This window comes from Myotis daubentonii, chromosome 1 (genome assembly GCF_963259705.1).
Source record: "Myotis daubentonii chromosome 1, mMyoDau2.1, whole genome shotgun sequence".
Lineage (NCBI taxonomy): Eukaryota > Metazoa > Chordata > Mammalia > Chiroptera > Vespertilionidae > Myotis > Myotis daubentonii.
Genome location: NC_081840.1, coordinates 123,364,533 through 123,385,453, shown reverse-complemented (window position 1 = coordinate 123,385,453; position 20,921 = coordinate 123,364,533). Strand labels below are relative to the sequence as shown.

General features: G+C 41.7%; 1 pseudogene; it reads right to left on the bottom strand.

Moving 5' to 3' along the window:
- Positions 1-3,175: 3,175 nt before the first annotated feature.
- Positions 3,176-6,699, bottom strand: LOC132233353 (nuclear prelamin A recognition factor-like; annotated as a pseudogene).
- Positions 6,700-20,921: the final 14,222 nt, after the last annotated feature.

Sequence of the window (20,921 nt, the reverse complement as noted above, 5' to 3'; positions counted from 1 at the left end):
AATGAAAATCATGTTTCTTTCAGGTATATAATAAAGAATATTTTGGTTGGATCAGAGACATATCTGACTAAAAAATAATTTATAAACTTAGACTAAATTTCTAATATTCCTAAAATATAAGTAAATGAAAAGAAAAGCAAAATGATAAACATTTGGATTATATTAATATTTTTTAAAAATGTTTTTTATTTTACATTATGCACTTATTTTATGCCAGGAGCTTTTCTATGTGTTCTACAAATATTATCTCATTGCATCTTTCTATCAACTGTTGTGGCATTTTCATCTACATTTTACAGATAAAGAAACTCAGAGAAGTTAAACTGGATGTCCAAAGTCATAAGTTATGGCAGACACGGTACATAAAACTTAAACTTGGGATCATAACCACTATGCTATATTGTGTGTCTTAGGTTTTTAAAATTGTTTTTCTCTCTTCACACACACACACACACACACACACACACACACACACACACTGATTTTTAGAGGTGGTGGTCCTGCAAGTTATCTTGGATTACCTATTTAGTTACATTATTCCTAAAATCAACACATATTATTTTCAGTAGCTTTTTGTGCATTAATTGTTGTGGGGGTTTTTTTGTTTGTTTGTTGTTTTGATTACAGAGAAGAAGGGAGATGGAGAGATAGAAACATAAATGATGAGTGAGAATCGTTGACTGGCTGCCTCCTGCATGCCGCTCCCTACTGGGGATTGAGCCAGCAACCTGAGCATGTGCCCTTGACTGGAATCGAACCCGGGACCCTTCAGTCTGCAAGCCAACACTCTATCTACTGAGCCAAACTAGCTAGGGCTGCATTAATTGTTAATGAAATTTTAAAATCATGTTTAATATGAAGAAGCATGTATTCCCTTTCAACATACACCATTCCAAGTAGGTACTACTTAGATATTTCAGATGGACTATCAAGGAAAAATAGTGATATTACCTTGAAAGCACCTGCCCGTGTACTTTCTTTTCCTGTGTGTATTTAGGGTTACAATTAGTTATACATAAAATAAGTTATACATAAAGGTATAGATGTTGATCAGCCATTTACCATGGCAGCAAGAGACCAAGAACTAACACTTTTATCACATTTTATAACTACAAACTCTTTTCATACACATTATCTTCAAGAACCTTCCATAGGCAGGTATTTATTTTTTCCCATATTTTTTAATAAAGCTAAAATATCTGGTATTTGTAGAGCACTGTGATTACTGATAATTAACTGGGTAACTTTAGAAAATAACTTTTCCATACCACAGATTTTTAACCTACAAAACAGAACTGGGTTGGTAATATATACCTTTCTCACTTCCAGGGGTTTCTACTAATACCAAGATAAAGCAGGAGAAAAGTAACTGCATACTGAAAAGAGCTTTCTTGGTCCAAGTATCCCCATATGCACAGCAGGAACTAATGTTCAGGCCCTAGAGTATTACAAAAATTCTTTCTGTAACAAAAAAATCTATTACTATATAGATGTAGAATGTTATTAACTGTTTATGACCAGTTAGAAAGACCTAGTTTAGAAAGACTTTAGGTTATAATTTAATTAGACCAAAACCTCAGTTGAAATGGCATTTATAAAGGTCTAGGTCATCATTTACTACAAATGGTTTTAATCAAAGGAAAATGTGCAGAGTGAAAGTACTGACCAATATTTTGTGTAATGCAATAGCTCCCCCATCTTACAGACTAAAGAATATGAACCGGAATTCTTCTTTTGATGAATAATATTAACAACATTTGCATTTTATTTTGTTAATTCTATTTTCTTTCCTTAACTCTTGAGAAGAGAGAAACTTTTTTTTTATGTATATATCTACTAGAGGCCTGGTGCACAAATTCATGCATGAGTGGGGTCCTGAGGGGAGTGGGGGGAGACCCAGGATGCCATCGGCCCTCCAGCAGGTGGTGGGATGCCCTTGCCAGCAGGGATCTGGATCCCTCCTGCTGATGTTCCCGCTGGTTGTCAAGAGCCACCTGGCGGCTGCTTTTTTTGACACTTCAACTGTTTATTCCATAATCAGAAATGGATCTACGCTACCACAAAGGATGAAACCGCACTGTAAATAGATTGGAAGCAGAAAATAAGTAATTTCACACAATGTCCCAGTTATCAACCCAGATGGGTACATGGATACAATAACACATGAATGAGGAAAATCTAACAGGCTGAGGGGTTCAAGAAGACTGTCACCTACATGGTAACAAAATCCAAGGGCTCTAGAAACCAACACCACAGGCTTCACTTCACAGGACAACCCTAACATGCACGGGTTGCTGGGCTCTGTGGTGACTGTGTATCTTTCTGTGTAGTTGTCTGTGAGCCAACTGCTCTCTTACTTCTTGTTTAGGGCGAGCAGCATGTGAGGGCAGAGCGCGCTGTCATGGAACACAGAGGGCTGCCCGGAGCCGAGGGGAGTGGCTGGGCCCACGGGGTGAGAGGTGGACACAGAGGACACTATCTCACCCAATTGTGGGGCGGGCTGGCTGGCCTTCATCTGCCTGACCCCACCCAGGGAGGGACCAAGCAGGGTGTCTGCCTCTCCATTCTCCATCTTTCTATCTGTGACACCCGTCACCCTTGCCAGGCCTCCCCCAAACTGAGTTCAGTTCAATCCCTGTATGTAAACGGACACGGGGGGAGGGGGAGGTGGGGCTCCACTCCAGTGCCCCCCTGATTCCCAGAGAAAGGACCTGGTCTCAGGATGGTGGCCACAGCTGCAGAACATAGATCCTCAAGAAAAGTTGGGAATGCAGACTTTCGTATGAGCCCCTATTCCAAAAGGTGGCAGTTTATTCACATTGTGGCAAAGACACCTTCAAGAGTAACATCGTGGGTAAAATCAGGGCCAAACCAGGCCATTTCCTCATCCAATCTCTCTGAGGTACGTGGACAGAACCAAGTCTCAGCTCTTCGCAGGACACTTCCGGGTTTTTAAGCCTGTCTCCATTCTTGTTCTTTGGGATTTTTCATCGTTGGATAAAAGGATACGTACATTGGGGCAATCCTCTCGAGATACAAAATTCTAATTGCACCCATGTGAGGACGACAGCGCCCCTCAGAGAAAGGGAGCTGACAGATGGGGAGCAGGGAATTCTGAAAACCGAAGGGATGACAGAGATGCTAAGCCTTTCCTTCACGTGTCTGACACCCCTCCTCAGGCGGCCTGCAGGCCGTGCGTCTGCTGGACCTTTACCACTTGATGTCCCGGCTGCTGGCAGGCTGCCCTGGGCCCTGCTAGGGGGAATCGCCCCCTCCCCAACCACTCCTGGTACAGCTCCTGCACATGGGAGCTGGTCTCCGGAGGCCACACCGGGATGGCAGTGTAGATGCTTCCCATCTGCCGCAGCAGCGCCCCATCTGCACACCCGTCCTCACCTGGGCCTAGTCCCTGCCGCTTAGGCATCCCTTGGCGCAGGCCAGGACCTCCACGAAGTGGCAGGGAACTTGCCCCTCTTCAGCTTCAGGACCACTTCTGGATGTTCCGAAAGCAGTAAGCAGCCACAAAGCACAGCAGAACCTCTCCGTCCCTTTCAAGGGTGACCTCCTGGAAGTCTTTGTTCCTCAGGTTGCAGTAGGTGAGCACCCCCACATCCTCATTGAACAGCTCCTTGGACGTGTGCTTGAAGATGTGCGCCAGGTGCTGGATGGAGCTGGCACCCTCATGGAGCCTCACCTCCTCCTCCTTCACGTCTCCAAACAGAGTGTCCACAATGGCAGCATTCGTGACGAGGTCACTTTGCTCCATTATCTGGAGTTTCACCGAGTTTAACACGCAGTCAGCACCCCGGGAGCTATGCAAAGCTGTGGGAACATCTTCTTGAAGGCCCTCCAGTTTCTTGTCATAACACGGGGCCACAGTGACGTGGGAAATCTTATCTGGGAATAGGTTCTGCTGTCTGGTGAAGTAATCCTTCACCAGAGAGCCCATGATCCACTGGGGAGACTTGGTCGTTCAGAGGTGGGGGTGATGGGGTGACCCAGCACATGCTCTGCATATCGGTCTCATCCAGGGCAGGCGGAGGTCAGCATGGGTAGCCGGGGCTCTTCCTCACGGTGCTGACGGTACTGACAAACAAATTCCTTCTGACTCTCAAGGATGCTGAAGCCTGCAGCTATCTTCATGTCAAAGACAGTGCATCCCTAGGCTTTTGAGGAAGCCACAGAGCCTTCTGGATGCATCAGTGACACTGAGGATGAATTTAACAGCAAAATAAGGCAGAGACTGAGGACACATGGACACTGCCAGCACTTGGTGCTGTGAGGTATCACATTTCTTATTAAGGTTCAGGACACAGAAGAAGTCCTTGGCGTTCTGCTGAGAAACTTGGACTCCTTCCTCTGTGGTCACACAACTGTCACACGCCAGGCAGTCACTCAGCAATATCTTGGCATCGGCCAACTTATGGAATTCTCCCTTCTCTCTGTTCTTCTGAGCTGAACTCTGGACGTCAACTGTGGCATTCTCTTGGTCCTCGGTTTTTGTTTTTTTACTACATTCCTTCCTCGTGCAGTGCTCACACTTTATCTGGAGCAGGGCGGGCGGGGGGCCAGTGCACGTGACCTAGAGGAAGCACGGGAAGAACAGTCACCACTGGTCACTCCTGGCATGGCGGCCGCTTTTATATTCTTTCTTCCTTGTGGAGTGTCTAGGGAGGGGAAGTGGCTGCGGTGCCCAAGGCCAAGTTCCAAGAGGCCGGCAGCACTGTCGGGATCATGCCAGCAGTGCTGGTCCGTGGGTGCCTGGTCCATTCTCTGGAAATTGAACCTGAAGGACTGCTGAGGGAGTGAGTGGCTGCTGCAGGGCTGGTGGGCCTCCTGAATGGGTCGGTCAGGACCGGCGCTCCTGTGTTGAGCGTCTGCCCCTGGTCAGCGTGGATCATAGCAACAGGCCAGCCGGTCGGTCGTTCCGGTTGTTCTGCTGTTTGGTAGCTGGGTTTTTATTATATAGGATTTTAAAAGTACTCATTATTTATACATGATTGAAAACATAAAATCCTTATAGATCACTGAAACTATTCAGATATTTAAAATTCATCTTGTGAAAATGAATAAGTATTATAGGTATCCTATGCTTTGAACATATTCTGGAAAAATTAAATTTTCATTGCCTATATGCTTTTAAAGTGATGATTCCACTGCCAAAGTCTTTTTTAAAGACTTCTTATATTTTGATCACTTAATATCAATATTCAGGGTAATCTATCCTAATTAGTTTGACTCAAATTTTAAACAAATATTCTTTATTTGCAGTCTTGCAAAATAGCTTTAAAAAGTACTAAATAACTTACTTCATGTATCCTTAATAATTATTACACAATAATTCAATTTAAAAATCCTAAAAATTAAGTTACTCAAGACAACATAGGTAAAAGGATATTTTTCTGAAATTCCTGAAAAATTGTGTCTGTAAATATATAAATTAATATTTGTGAAATTATGCTGCATAATGCATGAATTATGTAACATGATATATGAATTAAAATTTCTCAATTTTTAAAATTTTGTTGGGCCCTATACGCTAGAGTTTTTCTCTATTAATTAGTATGAAACAAATACACATTTTATGATAAGCCAAAGGGGTTAAAAAAGGCCCAACACATAAAAAGTCTTAATAATGATAGATTAAAGTAAAATTATATGAGATTTTCATCTTATAAAGTAGGTATGCAACAGCCTACTAAACATAAAACAGATTCTTTTTTTTAAAATATATATTTTATTGATTTTTTACAGAGAGGAAGGGAGAGGGATAGAGAGTTAGAAACATCAATGAGCCAAAACCGGTTTGGCTCAGTGGATAGAGCATCAGCCTGCGGACTGAAGGGTCCCAGGTTCGATTCCGGTCAGGGGCATGTACCTGGGTTGTGGGCACATCCCCAGTAGGAGATGTGCAGGAGGCAGCTGATCAATGTTTCTCTCTCATCAATGTTTCTAACTCTCTATCTCTCTCCCTTCCTCTCTGTAAAAAATCAATAAAGTATATTTTTTAAAAAAAAAAAAAATTCTCATTGAATTGTGTGTATTTGTCATCCAGACATTTGAGCATCCTTATAAACATCAGTCTGAATACTTTCTTTGACAAGTTACTTGCCTCCATTTCATTTAATTGCTTTTCTGGTGATTCATCTTTTTCTTTCCTTTGGGGATTTTTTTTTGTCTCCCCATATTTTACTATAATATTTCAATTGTTTCTATGTCTTAAATCCATCTGCTTTGCTACCCAGGTTCTTTTGGGGCTGATGCTATGTAGTTAGTGATTTGGGAGACCCAGTGGTACAGTCTCTCTGATCCCCTGGGCTTGGTGATCTAGTGGAGTCCCCTGCTTGAGCTAGTTGGGTTCTTCTGATATAGTTGGATTTTGAATGTTAGTTTCTTATTTGTGGATGAAGTCTTGCCACAGATTGACTGGCAATGTGACTCACCCCCGGCTTTGTTGTGCAAGCTGTTGAGGATGTGATCATAGTTCCGGCTCTTGTGGAAAGATTTGCCTGAGATCTCAATGGTATGCGCTCACTGTGAGTTCCTTGAGTCCACGGCCTGGGAAGAAGGGGTCTCAGGGCCTGAGGCCCAGGTAGTGTGACTTTGGCCAATGTTGTGTGACTCTTGCTGGGGTAGTGTCACTCTGCAACTCACTATGAGGGTCCTGGAGCCCATGACGGTGGCGGACAGCTGTCCCATAGTCTGCAGTTGAAGCAGTGGAATTCTGGCCAAAGTGATTTCCCTCTGTGAATCACAGGGGGGTCGAGGAGCCACAGCTGGGGATGTGGGAGTCTTGGAGTCTATGGCTGAAACAGTGTGACCTTGTCCAGGGAGGCGAGTCCTCAGTAACTCACCAAGGTGTCCAGAAGTAGGCAGCCGGGAGGGGAAAGATGCTGAGGGAGCCATGTGATCTTGGTTGGAGAGGCATGCTCCCAGTGGCAACTCACAGAGGAGCCACCTGCCAAGGATTTGTGCTCATGGGGCCCACACGCTGAAGTGACATGACCACGGAGACCAGATGCTGGCAGATAGGGATGTGAAAGACCTAGCTTTTGCTATGGGAGCCATGCATCCTTGGTTGTGTATGCTCTTGCCTTGCAGCAGCTCACAGAGGCACCCAGGATCTGCCTGCAAGGGCAGCAGGCTAGGAGACCTACACTCTAGAGCAGTGCGACCGTGCTGCCCAGAGGTCAGCAGCCAGGGATGAGGAGGTCCCATTTTCTGTTGCAGGAGCTGTGTGCCTTTGGTTGGAAACATTTGTGCCCAGTGGTGGCTCACAGAGGTGCCCTGGAGCTGCCTGCCAGGGCAGCAGGCTCTCTGGGGACTTGAGTGCTGGAGCTGCACAACCACAGCATCTGTGGGCTAGCACCTGAAATGGGGAAGTCTGAGTTTATGTTGCAGGGGCTGTGTGCCCTTGGTTGGATACATGCATGCTCAACGGTGGCTCACAGAGGCACCTAGGGGCCGCTTGCCAGGTTGGCAGGCTCTCGTGGGGCCTGTGCACTGGAGTGGCATGACCACGGTGTCTGAGGACAGGCAGCTGGGAAAAGGGAAATCCAATTTTCTGCTGCTGGAGCTGTGCGACCTTGGTTGGATACGTGCGCGCCCTGTGGTGCCTCACAGAGATGCCCAGGAGCCGCCTGCCAGAGTGGAGGCTCTCCGGGGGCCCACGTGCTAGAGTGGCGTGACCACAGAGTCTGTGGGCCGGCAGCTGGGAAGGGGGAAGTCCGAGGGTCTGTTGCAGGGGCCATGCACCCTTGGTTGGAAACGTGCATGCTCAGCGGCAACTTACAGAGGCACCCGGGTGCCGCCTGCCAGGTCGGCAGGCTTGGGGTCCCGTGTGCTGTTTCAGCACAACTGTGGTGTCTGCAGGTCAGCATCCAGGGAGGAGGAAGTCCCACTTATTGCTGCAGGAGCCTGCGCCCTGGGAAGTGGACGTCCTAGGATCTGCAGGTTTGTGGCCAAGGCAGCAGGTCTTTGGCTGGTTTGGCTGCAGGGTTCCAGGCAGTGTCCAAGGCCAGTCTGGGTGATGGTGATGCTGAGTTTCTAGAGCAGGCTGCTCTCCCCTTCAAGATGGCATGGGCTCTGTGCCAGAGCCCTGTAGCCCAGGGAGTGCCCGCAGCAGTGGCAGGAGCTCCCTGTCCAGGAGAGCCTGGTCTGCCAGCCCCTGATACTCTTGTAGGGTCTGACTGTCCCTCACTCACTCACACACACCACACACATCCACACACTTCCCTTTCTCCCCCCCACTCACTCACAGCCTCTCCCTCACCTCTGTCCTGCCAGCCACCATCTTCCCCCAAAATGCAGGTTTATTAAAGTGCTTTTCTTGTGCTTTTTCATTCAAATATGTAGTAAAATAATTGATGAAATACAGTATTTAAATAAAATGTTTTATCATTCAAAGTGAATTAATAAAATTTCTTAAAACATATATGAAATTAGTGTAAAATTGGAATGTCTGTTTTGTATCAGTTGGCCCCTTCAACATTTACTATAAACCAGTGCCAACCTTTAAAACAATGGTGTTCACAATATACAGAACAGAGAATCAACTGGAAAGCTTTGCAAAAGATACCTGGGCCCCATCCCAGAGATGGGCCCCAACCCATCTCAGATTGAGATGAATCTGAGAATATTCATGTCTAACAAAATGCTGGGTCAGGGACTACACTATGAGAATTAGTGCTCTAAAACTGCAGGTCTTCTAAACACTAACTTCACCAGGGCTAACCACCCTGCGACTGACAAATTACTCAAATCTTTGAAATATGAATTGGGCTGTTGTCTAATTAATAAGCTTTAGCACCTTTGTTTTTAGAAGTATATTGAAAATATTTTTGAGGTTTTAATACTGTAGGATGGCAAACTGACCCCTGTATGCAGAGGGTAAAAGGAGATGGAAGAGACAGACATTTCAGACAGGTAAGTGTCAGGATTAATAAATAAGGGAACTTACTTACAAGGCTTTATTTCAGTAGCCTCAAGACAAGTAGATATCCATACCTGCTTGACAGATTTTTAAAGTTTATATAAAATTCCTAACTGTATTTAGTCATATATACCATCCAGATGGTTTTAACAACATACTACTCTCTCAAGGGTGCATCTTCGAAAAACTTTTCCACTGTGTCAATAAGTGAGCAGAATGTATATTTCAAGGGCAGAGGCAAGGATGAGTGGCCTCTGTATGCATAGGTGGAGTCTCCTGTCAACCAGCTGACAGGCCTTTTAGATAACCTCTTCCAATACAGTAGTTGGCCCATAGTAAAAAAAAAAATTAAAAAAAATCATATTTTCTTACAAAAAATGTAGCTATTATCTGAAATTCAGTAACTCAAACATTTGTTCTCAATATACTATTTCCTATATTATAAAGCAATATCCCCATTTTATTTTTTCTTCCTAACATGTTTGTTCTTAGAAAATAAAAGTGTTTGTGTGTATTTTTTAGAAAACAAAACAAAACAACTTGTTCCTATCTAAATTCTAGTTGTGACAATTGGTGACAGAACAACCAAGGTGTCTTTGAGCTGTTTTGTCTTCCTTTTTGTTTGTTTAAAGATTTTATGTTGTTTTTATTATGTATTTTGTTTTAAAATATCAATGAACTACTAGTTTGTTTACACATTTTTGTACAGCTTTTTAAAAAAATAATAAAGCCATAGAATGTTTGCACCATAAAAGACAGATATTTAAATATTTTTGGTTGCATCAGAAAAATGACAGCATGAGAGATTCCCTTTGAATCTCTCCTCTTGAATTTTCAGCAATTTGAACGGCTATAATTCAACAAAGAATTCTCTGTTTAATGTACTAACACATCTGAGAAATCCATACATCGAAACATCTAAAAGTGGGCAAGTGGGAGTGAACTGAAGAGGTGAGAAGGGAGAAGAGCTCAAAAGAGCCATATACACAGCCCTGCAGCCCAAAGCTCACTGCAGAACTCAGCTCAGAGAAGAGAGGAATCAGGTTGTGGATGTCACTCCCTTCAGCCAAGAAGAGCAAAAAAGATTTAGTGAGCATTACTGCAAAAATGGACAGTATCAGCTTTTGTTACGGCTCATGAAATTGAAACAATTGAATCACATGGAAGGCATCACCTTCCAGAGCACATAGGCCATTATCCACCACTCCAGAGATCTGAAAAGCTGAACCCAATGACCTGGACAGGAATGAAGCACAGAGATGTGGCCACAGTAGTCTGGCAATCAGCATTCCAGACGGAGAAACAAAGCAACAGGGCCTGGCTGCCTTTCCTTACATCCCCAGAGCTCACCTACCTTCACCCTGTGTGTCAGATTGAAGAGCACATTATCTGTAGACCTGAGAACTGTACTACAGAAATGCTTTTAACCCAAGTGGAGGGCACACTCTGTGGCTAATCCTAGGGTCAAGTGGAGATGCAGGGGAATGCTGTGGAGGTCTGCTGGTCACAGTTTCTTGGAGGGCAAAGCAACAAAGAAGGTTCTTCCAGCACACCCCACCCCACCCCACACACTGAGGTTGCACTGCCAGCAGAGTCTGGGTGTGGAGGACAGCATTGGTATTTCAAGAATTTGGAGCACCAGCACTCACCACGTTCCTCTGCTCAGTTGGTCCTCTGAAACTGAAACACCTGGATCACATGGAAGGTGTCACCTGCCAGAGCACACACGCCATTATCCACCACTCCGCAGAGCTCTGAAAAGCCAGAGAAGGGCAGGAGAGCTAAAACCTGGTGATTCGCCACACCTATTGGAACATAATTTAAAAAGTTCTTGTTAGCAATCAATTACAGAAGTTCCATTCAGACATAGATGCTTGGACAGAGAATGAACTCATCAAGCACCAAAAAAAACCCAGGTAACAAGGAAGCTCAGAAAGAAAATTTTAAAATATCCTCAAAATAAACTTAAAGATGTGGAAATATGTGATATAAATATCAGAGAATTCAAGATTGCAGTTCAGAAAAAACTCAATGAGATGCAAAAAAACAAAGAGAAGCACTCACTTTGAACACAGAAAGTCAATAAACAAAACAAGTACTTTACCAAAAAGACTGAAACTTAAAAAAAACCAAAATAGAAACCACAAAAATATGACCAGTCAGAAATAAAGAATATAATATCTGAAATGAAGAATACACTGGGAAGGACTAAACCGTAGGTCAGATGAAATAGACAATTGAATCAGCAATTTGAAAGACAATATCGCAAAACATACTCTATTTGAGCAGCAATAAGAAAACAAAACAATGAGGATTGATTAAGTGTCTTTTGGGACAGCATGAAGTGTACTGATATCTGCTATCAAAGGGATATTAGAAGGAGAAGAGAACAAGAAAGGGATTGAGAATCTACTTGAAGAAATAATTACTGAAAGCTTCCTTAACCTGGTGAAGAAAAACAACACACAAGTCCAGAAAGTACAGGGTCACAAACAAGAACTTAGAGACCTACATCAAGACATATCATAATTAAAACACCAAGAAATAAAAAGGAAGTTTAAAAGCAGAAAAAAAAAAAAAAAAAAAAAGATAGTTACCTAAAAGGAGCTCTCATAAAACTTGGCTGAACTCAACAGAAACATGTCAGGTCAGAAGTGATATGCCTGAAATATTCAAAGTAATAAAAAGCAAGGGTCTACAACCAAGATTACATTACCAACAAGGCTATCACTTAAAATTGAAGGAAAATAAAGTCCTTCCCAGACAAGAAAAAGCTAAAGGAGTTTGTTACTACCAAACCCACATTAAAAAAAAAATGTTAAAGGGCCTACTTTAAAAACAAGAGGAGTAAAAAACAGAGGAACATAAATCAAACTTCAGTTTTCAAAAATTTCCCATCTTAAACAATTCAGTTCTTGACAGAAAAATTTCTTAGTTGTTGAACAAAACTTCAGTTCTCAACTCAACAACCCTTTTATGCTGATAACAGTATGCTTAGTCATGGGTCTCTCAGGTGACAAACTAAGGAGAGAGTGCATGGATATGAGTTAGTTTACCACTAAACCTCACATTGGTAACATTTCAGGAAATTGTGCTGTGAATATTTTTGTGTTTTTTTGCTGTTGGGGGTCTGGAACAGATTAATTCAACTTATGTTATTTCCATTGGAGAAAAGAACAGTTGTTGAACAGTCTTCTGGAACAAATTATGTTTGTTAACTGTAGTTAAAATAACAAAATGGCAATAAGTATGTGGCTATAAATAATCATTTTCAAGAAAATGGCATAAATACATCAGTAAAAAGACATAGAGTATCTGAATGAATAAGAAAACAAGACCCATATATCTGCTATCTAAAAGAGACTCACATCAGAATGAAAAGTACACACAAAAAGGGATGGAGAAAGATACTTTATACAAATGGAAATGAAAAACAAAACTGGGGAAGAGGTACTTATATCTGCCAAAATAGACTTTAAAACAAAGAGACAAAGAAGGAGACTACATAATGATAAAGGGTGCAATCTAACAAGAGGATATAACACTTATAAACATTTATGCAACCAATATAGGAATACCTAAATATGTAAAGCAACCTTGGTGGACATAAACAGAAAGATAGAGAGTAATTCAGTAATTGTAGAGGATTTTAACACCCTATCGACATCAATGGCTAGAACTTTCAGACAGAAAATTAACAAGGAAAAGGTGTTCTTAAATGATACACCAGATCAAATAGATTGAAATTACAGCAAGCATTTTCTCTGACCATAATAATATGAAACTAGAATCAATCATAAGAAAAAACAGAAAAACACACACAAAGACACGGAGGCTAAAAAATGTAACTAAACAATGAATGGGTTAACAAGGAGAACAAGGAAATCAAAAGATACCTCTAAACAAATGAAAATGAGAACAACCCAAAATGTATAGACACAGTGAAAGCCATACTAAAAGGAAAATTCATAACATTACAGACCTATCTCAAGAAATAAGAAAAACATTCAAATTAACAATCTAACTTTACACTTAAATGAACTTGAAAAATAACAACACACAAAGCCCAAAGTGAGTGGGAAAAAGAAAATACTAAATACCAGAACAAAAATAAATGAAATAAAGTCTAAGGAAAATATACAAAGCATCAGTAAAATCAAGAGCTGGTTCTTTGAAAAAATTAACAAGATTGACAAACTCTTTACCAGAATCATCAAGAATAAAAGTAAGAGGCCTCAAATAAATTAAATCAAAAATGAAAAAGGAGAAGTAACAACTGACACCAAAGAAATGCAAAGGATTGTAAGAAAATATTATGAATAAGTGTTAGCCAACAAAATTGATAATATGGAAAAAAATTAATAAATTCCTAGAAACATACAATTTTCCATACTGAATCAGGAATAATCAGGAATATGAATAAACAGATTGCAACTAAAGAAACTGAAGCAGTAATAAGCACACACGCACACACACACACACAAAACCAACAACAAAACAATAAAACAACAACCAACCAACAAACAAAAAAACTCCCAACAACAACAAAAAGCCCTGGACCACATGACTTCACAGGTGAATTTTACCAAACATTCAATAAAGAACTAACCTCTATCCTCCTCAAATGGTTCTAAAAATATCAAGAGGATATAAGATTCTCAAGTTCATTTTACAGGGCCAGTTTTATCCCAATTCCAAAACCAGATAAAGACACTATAAAAAAAAGGAAAAGTATAGGCCAATATTCTGATATCTACACTAATAAAAGAGAAACATGAAAATTGGTGTCACTCTGCTACACCCACCAGCCAATCAGAGTGACTATGCAAATTAACTCAACACAGATGGTGGTTAATTTGAATACACAGGAGCGGAGCAAAGACTGAAGGCTCCAGCCAGAGTGAAGACTGAAGACTGAAGAATGAAGACTGAAGAGGCTTGGCTTCTCTGCTGTGGCCAGACCAAAGGCCTGGGTCCTGGATGCCGGAGGAAAACCGGGGCCAGCAGCCAGGGGAAGGAAGGCCTATTGCATGAATCTTCATTCAACAGGCTTCTAGTCAATACTAAAATCCTCAACAAAGTTTTAGCACACTATATCCAGCAATACATTAAGTAGATCATACACCATGATCAAATGGGATTCATTCCAGGATGTAAGGTTGGTACAATATCTGCAAATCAACACACACGATACACCACAGAAACAAAATTAAAGATAAAAATTATGTGACCATATCAATAGATGCAGAAAAAGACATTTTATAAATCTGGCACTCATTATGATAAAACTCTAAGCAAAGTGTGAATACAGGGAACATGCCTCAATGTAATAAAGGCCATATATGACAAACCCACAGCCAACATCAAACTCAATGAGCTTCTAAAACCAGGTGAAACCATTAATACTGATTGCTACAGACAACAAATAATCAATTTGAACCACGCTTTGATCGTGAAACTACCAGAATGTGCCAGAAGACAGGGCAAAGTAATTTTGCTTCATAATGACCCATCATCACACACTTCAAAACCAGTTAAAGACAAGTTAAAAGATCTTGCCTGGGAAGTAGTAACCCACCCACCGTATTCACCAGACCTTGCTCCTTCAGGTTACCACTTGTTCCCATCGATGGCACACGCACATTCTAAGCAGCACTTCAAAACATACAAAGAAGTGAAAATTGGGTCTCTGAATGGTTTGTCTCAAAACAAGAAAAGTTCTATTGGGACGGTATCCACAAATTACCTGAAAGATGGGGGAAATGTGTAGTTAGTGATGGACATTACTTTGAATAAAGCACTTTTGATGTTTCTCTTGAGATTATCATGTTTTGTTTGATTATAAAACCTGCATTAATAACCACTATACCTAGCATACCTAAAGAAACTGGAAACATTGGTTCAAAAGAATATATTCACCCCTATGTTCATTGCAGTGTTATTTACAATAGCCCAGATTTAGAAGCAGCCCAAATGTCCATTACTGGATGAAAGGATAAAAACGCTGTGGTAGCCCTGACTGGTTTGGCTCAGTGGACAGAGAGTCAGCCTGCGGACTGAAAGGTCCCAGGTTCGATTCAGGTCAAGGGCATGTACCTTGGTCGCAGGCACATTCCCAGTGGGGAGTGTGCAGGAGGCAGCTGATCGATGTCTCTCTCTCATTGACTTTTCTGACTCTCTATTCCTCTCCCTTCCTCTCTGTAAAAAAAATCAATAAAATATTTTTAAAAAACAAAAAAACAAACAAACAAAATGCTGTGGTACATTTATGTGATGAACTATTTCTCAGTCTTAAAAGAGAAGGGACTCTTATCATTTTCATCAGCATGTATTGACCTGGATAGTTTTATGCTATTGAAATGAACCAGTGAGGGGAAAAAACAAGTATCATATGATTAACCTGGAGAGTATTATGTTAACTGAAATAAGCCATTCAGGGAAAAACAAGTATCATATGATTTTACTTTTATGTGGAATCCAATGAACAAAATAAACTAATAAAAAAAATAAAAACAGACTCATATATAATATACTGACAGCTGTAAGAAGGGAGGGGACTGGGTAAAAAAAGTGAGGGGATTAAGCAAAAAAAAATAACACACACAAACAAAAGAACTCATAAACACAGACAACAGTATGGTAATTACTAGAGGAAAGAGTGTTGAGGGGAGGTAAAAGAGGGTATAGTGGACATAAATGGTGATGTAAGGAGACTTGACTTTGGGTGCTGAACACACAATAAAATATACAGATGATGTCTTATAGAATTGTATACTTTTAACCTATATAATTTTATCAACAAATATCACCCTAATAAATTCAATAAAAAAGTGAGAAAACAAATAGAAATTCTGGAGATGAAGGACTTAATGTAAAAGATCAAAATGAATTAGTGAGCATTGGAAATAGAGCTGATCACATGAAAGAAAAAAATAGTGATATTGAAGATAGAAATCTAGAAATGATGTAGAGGTAAGACTTGATCTTGAAAAAAGGAGAGACCTATACAAGAATGATCTAAATCCATCGGGAAGATAAATATAAGAATAACTAGGGGCCCGGTGCACGAAATTCGTGCACTGGGTGTGTGTGGGGAGGGGAGTGTCCCTCAGCCCAGCCTGCCCCCTCTTACATACTGGGAGCCCTCAGGCGTTGACCCCCATCACCCTCCAATCGCAGGATCGGCCCCTTGCCCAGGCCTGATGCCTCGGCCAGAGGCGTAGACCCCCATCACCCTCCGATCGCCTGATCGGCCCCTTGCCCAGGCCTGACGCCCCCGCCAGAGGCATAGACCCCCATCACCCTCCGATCGCCTGATTGGCCCCTTGCCCAGGCCTGACGCCTCCGCCAGAGGCATAGACCCCCATCACCCTCCGATCGCCTGATTGGCCCCTTGCCCAGGCCTGACGCCTCCGCCAGAGGTGTAAGGCTTGGACAGGGGACCCCCATCTCCCCCTGATCACTGGCTCTGGCCCCCGCCCAGGCCTGAGGCCTCTGGCCCAGGAATCATGCCTGGGCAGGGGACCCTCATCTCCCTCTGATCGCTTGCTCCACCCCCCGCCCAAGCCTGACGCCTCTGACCCAGGCTTCAGGCCTGGGCAAGGGGACCATCATATCCCCCCAATCCCCGGCTCCGCCCCCCACCCAGGCCTGATGCCTTGGCCAGAGGAGTTGACCCTCATCACCCTCCGATCACCAATCACCGGATCAGCCCCTTGACCAGGCCTGAGGCCTCTGGCCTAGGCGTCCGGCCCGAGCAGCGGGGACCCGCAGCTGCAGCAGCCCCGCGATCGTGGGCTCCGCTTTAGGCCCAGGCAAGGGACCCCTAGCTCCCGGGACTGCCAGCTTCGACCATGTCCAGCTCCCATCGCTGGCTCCACCCCTACTTCCTGCTATCACTGGCTAGGGCGGCAAAGGCACCTGATTTCCGATCATGGCTGAGGGGGCAGGGCAAAGGCGGCCCCAGGGCCGCCTTTGCCCTGCCCCCCTGCTCTTAGCTCCCCCCTGGGTTTCCGATCACTGTCAGTGGCAGGGGGCTTCTTCCTGCTTTCCCTTTCGCCTCCCTGCATTGTGCCTACATATGCAAATTAACCGCCATCTTGTTGGCAGTTAACTGCCAATCTTAGTTGGCAGTTAATTTGCATATAGCCCTGATTAGCCAATGAAAAGGGTAGCTCGTACGCCAATTACCATTTTTCTCTTTTATTAGATAGGATAGACATACCAGAAGAAGAAGTAAAGAAGAAAGGAACAAAGAGTCTATTCAAACAAATAGTTGACAAGAACTTCCAAAACCTCTGGAAAAATCTAGATTCTCAATTCCAAGAAGCAAAAAGAACACCCAATTACCTCAATACAGTAAGGCCTTCTCCATCATTTTATTAAAACTGTCAAACATTAATGACAAAGCTTCATTTTGGATTTCAACAGACTTTACTTCAGTTGTGATGATGACTTGAGCAAAAGTGACCTCCATGCTAGGTACCAATATCACCTATATCCCTAATATCTTCCAACCCAGTTAGTCTTAGTGGTGGAAGGATGGTCTCAGAACTGTTTGTCTCAAGTGGTCATTTAAGTTTAATATCAAAGGACTAGTTAATAATTAAAATGTAAAACCTTCAGAAGGAAAGGATAATATTTTGTGGACCATTTGGTGTTTTTTGTATGTGTGCATGGCAGCTTTTAAGTTATTAGTTGTAAAAATCAGTACTTTTAATGGAAACAACTTGACAAAAATCTGTCACCGAATTTTGAGATACATTGAAAAAAAGTTGAATGAGAAAAAAATTAATAACAAAGAAGAATTATCAAGGAAGCCAATGAAAAGAAGAGAGTAACCTATAAAAGAAAGCCCATATATAGTTATCATCAGACTTAGCAGAAACTACAAACCAGAAGAGAGTGGAAACAAGTATTCAAACTACTGAAAGAGAGAAATTACCACTCAAGAATTTTATATCCAGCAAAGTTATCCTTTTGATATAAAAGAGAAATAAAAAATTTTTCACACATACAGAGCTGAGGCAATTTATTACTAGAAGATCTTCATTGCAGGAAATACTCAAGGGGGTTATTCTAACTGAAACAAAGAACGAAGGGTCACAAAAGTAAAGGTAAGACCACCAACATAAACAGGAATAATTTTTTACAACAAAAACATAAAAAAGAGGGGGTGAAGGTCTGAATTTGTAAAGGAAGATAAATATCAGATGCATTAAAAAAATGACTACTGTATGCATACAACTTTTTTTTTCATAAACCTAATGGTAACCACACACACACACACACAAAAAAAACAAACAAACAAACAAACAAACAAACAAACAAAAACACACACCCAAAAAAACAAAGACAACTAACTTACAAAAAAGGAAACAGAGTAATAAAGTATGGAATACCATCAAATAAAAACAACAGACAATAACACAAAGGAAAAGAACCAACATATAAAATGGCTATAGGAAATCCTCATGCATCAATAATTACCCTAAAATAAATGGACTGAATTCACTAAGTAAAGGGCACAGAGTAGATTTTTAAAATTCAACTATATACTGCCTTCAGGGGACACATCTAAACTACAAAGACAAGTACAGGCTCAAAGTGAAAGGATGAAAAATGATTCCCAAGCAAATAACATCCACAGAAAAGGAGGTGCCGCTATACTTTTGTCAGACAAAACAGATTTCAAGATAACAAGGGGCAAAGATCTATATTTTATAATGATAAAGGGGATACTACCTCAAGAAGACATAACACTTCTCAATATACGTGTACCAAATCAAGGAGCACCAAAATATATAAGGCAACTACTAACAGAACTAAAGGGAGAAAATGACAAAAACACAATCATAGTAGGGGACCTAAATACTCCATGGACAACTCCAGATAAATCACTGAAACAGATAATCAATAAAGAAATACTGGCCTTGCCTTCCTGGTGTGGCTCAGTGGTTTAGCATCAACCTATGAACCAGGAGGTCATGGTTCTATTCCCAGTCAGGACTCATGACCCCATTGGGGGCTGGATCCCCAGTAGGGGGCATGCAGGAGGCAGCTGATCAGTGATTCTCTGTCATCATTGATGTTTCTATCTCTCTCTCCCTCTCATTTCCTTTCTGAAATCAATAAAAGTACACTAAAATAAAAAAAGAAATACTGGCCTTAAATGACATATTAGAACAAATGTGTATTATTGACATTTACAGAGCCTTTCATCCCAGAATATCAGATTATACATTCTTCTCCAGTGCACATGAAACATTCCAAGGATGGAACACATGTTGGGTCACAAAACTAGCCTCAAATTTAAGAATATTGAAATCATACCAAGCTTATTCTCTGACCACAATGCTTTGAAATTAGAACATTTTTTTAAAAAAAGTGAAAAAAACCCAAACCCCCAAATATGTGGAGATTAAACAACATACTACTAAAAAATGACTGGGTCATAGATGAAATAGAAGGTGAGATCAAAAGATATATAGAGACAAATGAGAATGACAATATGACATATCCAAATTTCTGAGATGCTGCCTGGCTGGTGTGGCTCAGGAGGTCACAGTTCTATTTCCAGTCAGGGTACATGTCCAGGTTGTGGGCTCGATCCCTATGGACCATGTGCAGGAGGCAGCCGATCAATGATTCTTTCTCATCATTGGTGTTTCTATCTCTCACTCCCTCTCTTTCTGAAATCAATGAAAATATATTTTAAAAAAACAAATTAGCCAAAACCGGTTTGGCTCAGTGGATAGAGCGTCGGCCTACGGACTGAGGGGTCCCGGGTTTGATTCCGGTCAAGGGCATGTACCTGGGTTGCAGGCACATCCCCAGTAGGAGATGTGCAGGAGGCAGCTGATCGATGTTTCTCTCTCATCGATGTTTCTAACTCTCTTTCTCTCTCCTTTCCTCTCTGTAAAAAATCAATAAAATATATTTAAAAAAAAAAAAAAATTACAAAGTTTTACATAGACAGCAACATGGTGGTTACCAGGGGGAAGAGGATTGGCGAGGGGTGAGGGGGTAGTAAATGGTAGAGGAGGCCAATTATATGGTGATGAAATGTCCCAACCCACGGGATAACAACGGGGGAACGAAGAGACACCCTAGGAGAATGAAACAAACAAGGGACACGAAAGAATGGAGGCAAGACAAGTCCTGATCAAGCCTCTCACTTTATTCTCACCGCGGCAGAATACATACTGTTTTAGGGACAGGGGGTGGGTAAAGGGGTCTATGGGCAGTAACCTATTACTAGAGATTTATTAGGCTCCTGATGGCTGTGCTTATCAGCGGAGATGTGTGCTTTAGCAGGCTCCGGGATGGCTGTGTGTTTATCAGTGGATATGTGTGATTTAGCGGCTGTGTGAGGGTAGTTTATCTTTAACTGCTGGCCAATTTGCAAGACACAGGTGGTTTCTGGTAATTAGGAGTTTCTGGAGGAACCAGAAACTTATAGTTTTTAAGATGGCTTTGTCTAAGCCAATATTTCTAATGGCTCCCAACAATGAAAGACAATTTGACTTTGGGTGGTGGGCACACATGCAATATATAGATCATGTATCATAGAAATGTACACTCGAAGCCTATACAATCTCATTAACCAATGTCACTCCAATAAGTTTAATTTAAAAATATAATAGTTGCCCTGACCGGTTTGGCTCAGTGGATAGAACATCGGCCTACAGGCTGAAGGGTCCCAGGTTTGATTCCGGTCAAGGGCATGTACCTTGGTTGCAGGCACATCCCCAGTAGGGGGTGTACAGGAGGCAGATTATCGATGTTTCTCTCTCATCGATGTTTCTAACTCTCTGTCCTTCTTCCTTCCTCTCTGTAAAAAAATTTAAAAAATATATTAAAAAAATAGATTACTACATGCCATCATAGTTTAATTTTAAAAATATCTGTACAAAAAGTTATGCAACTAAAAAGTAAATATTTGTGGAAGAGCTTAGATAGGGCAAAATGTACTAGCCTCTGTCATATT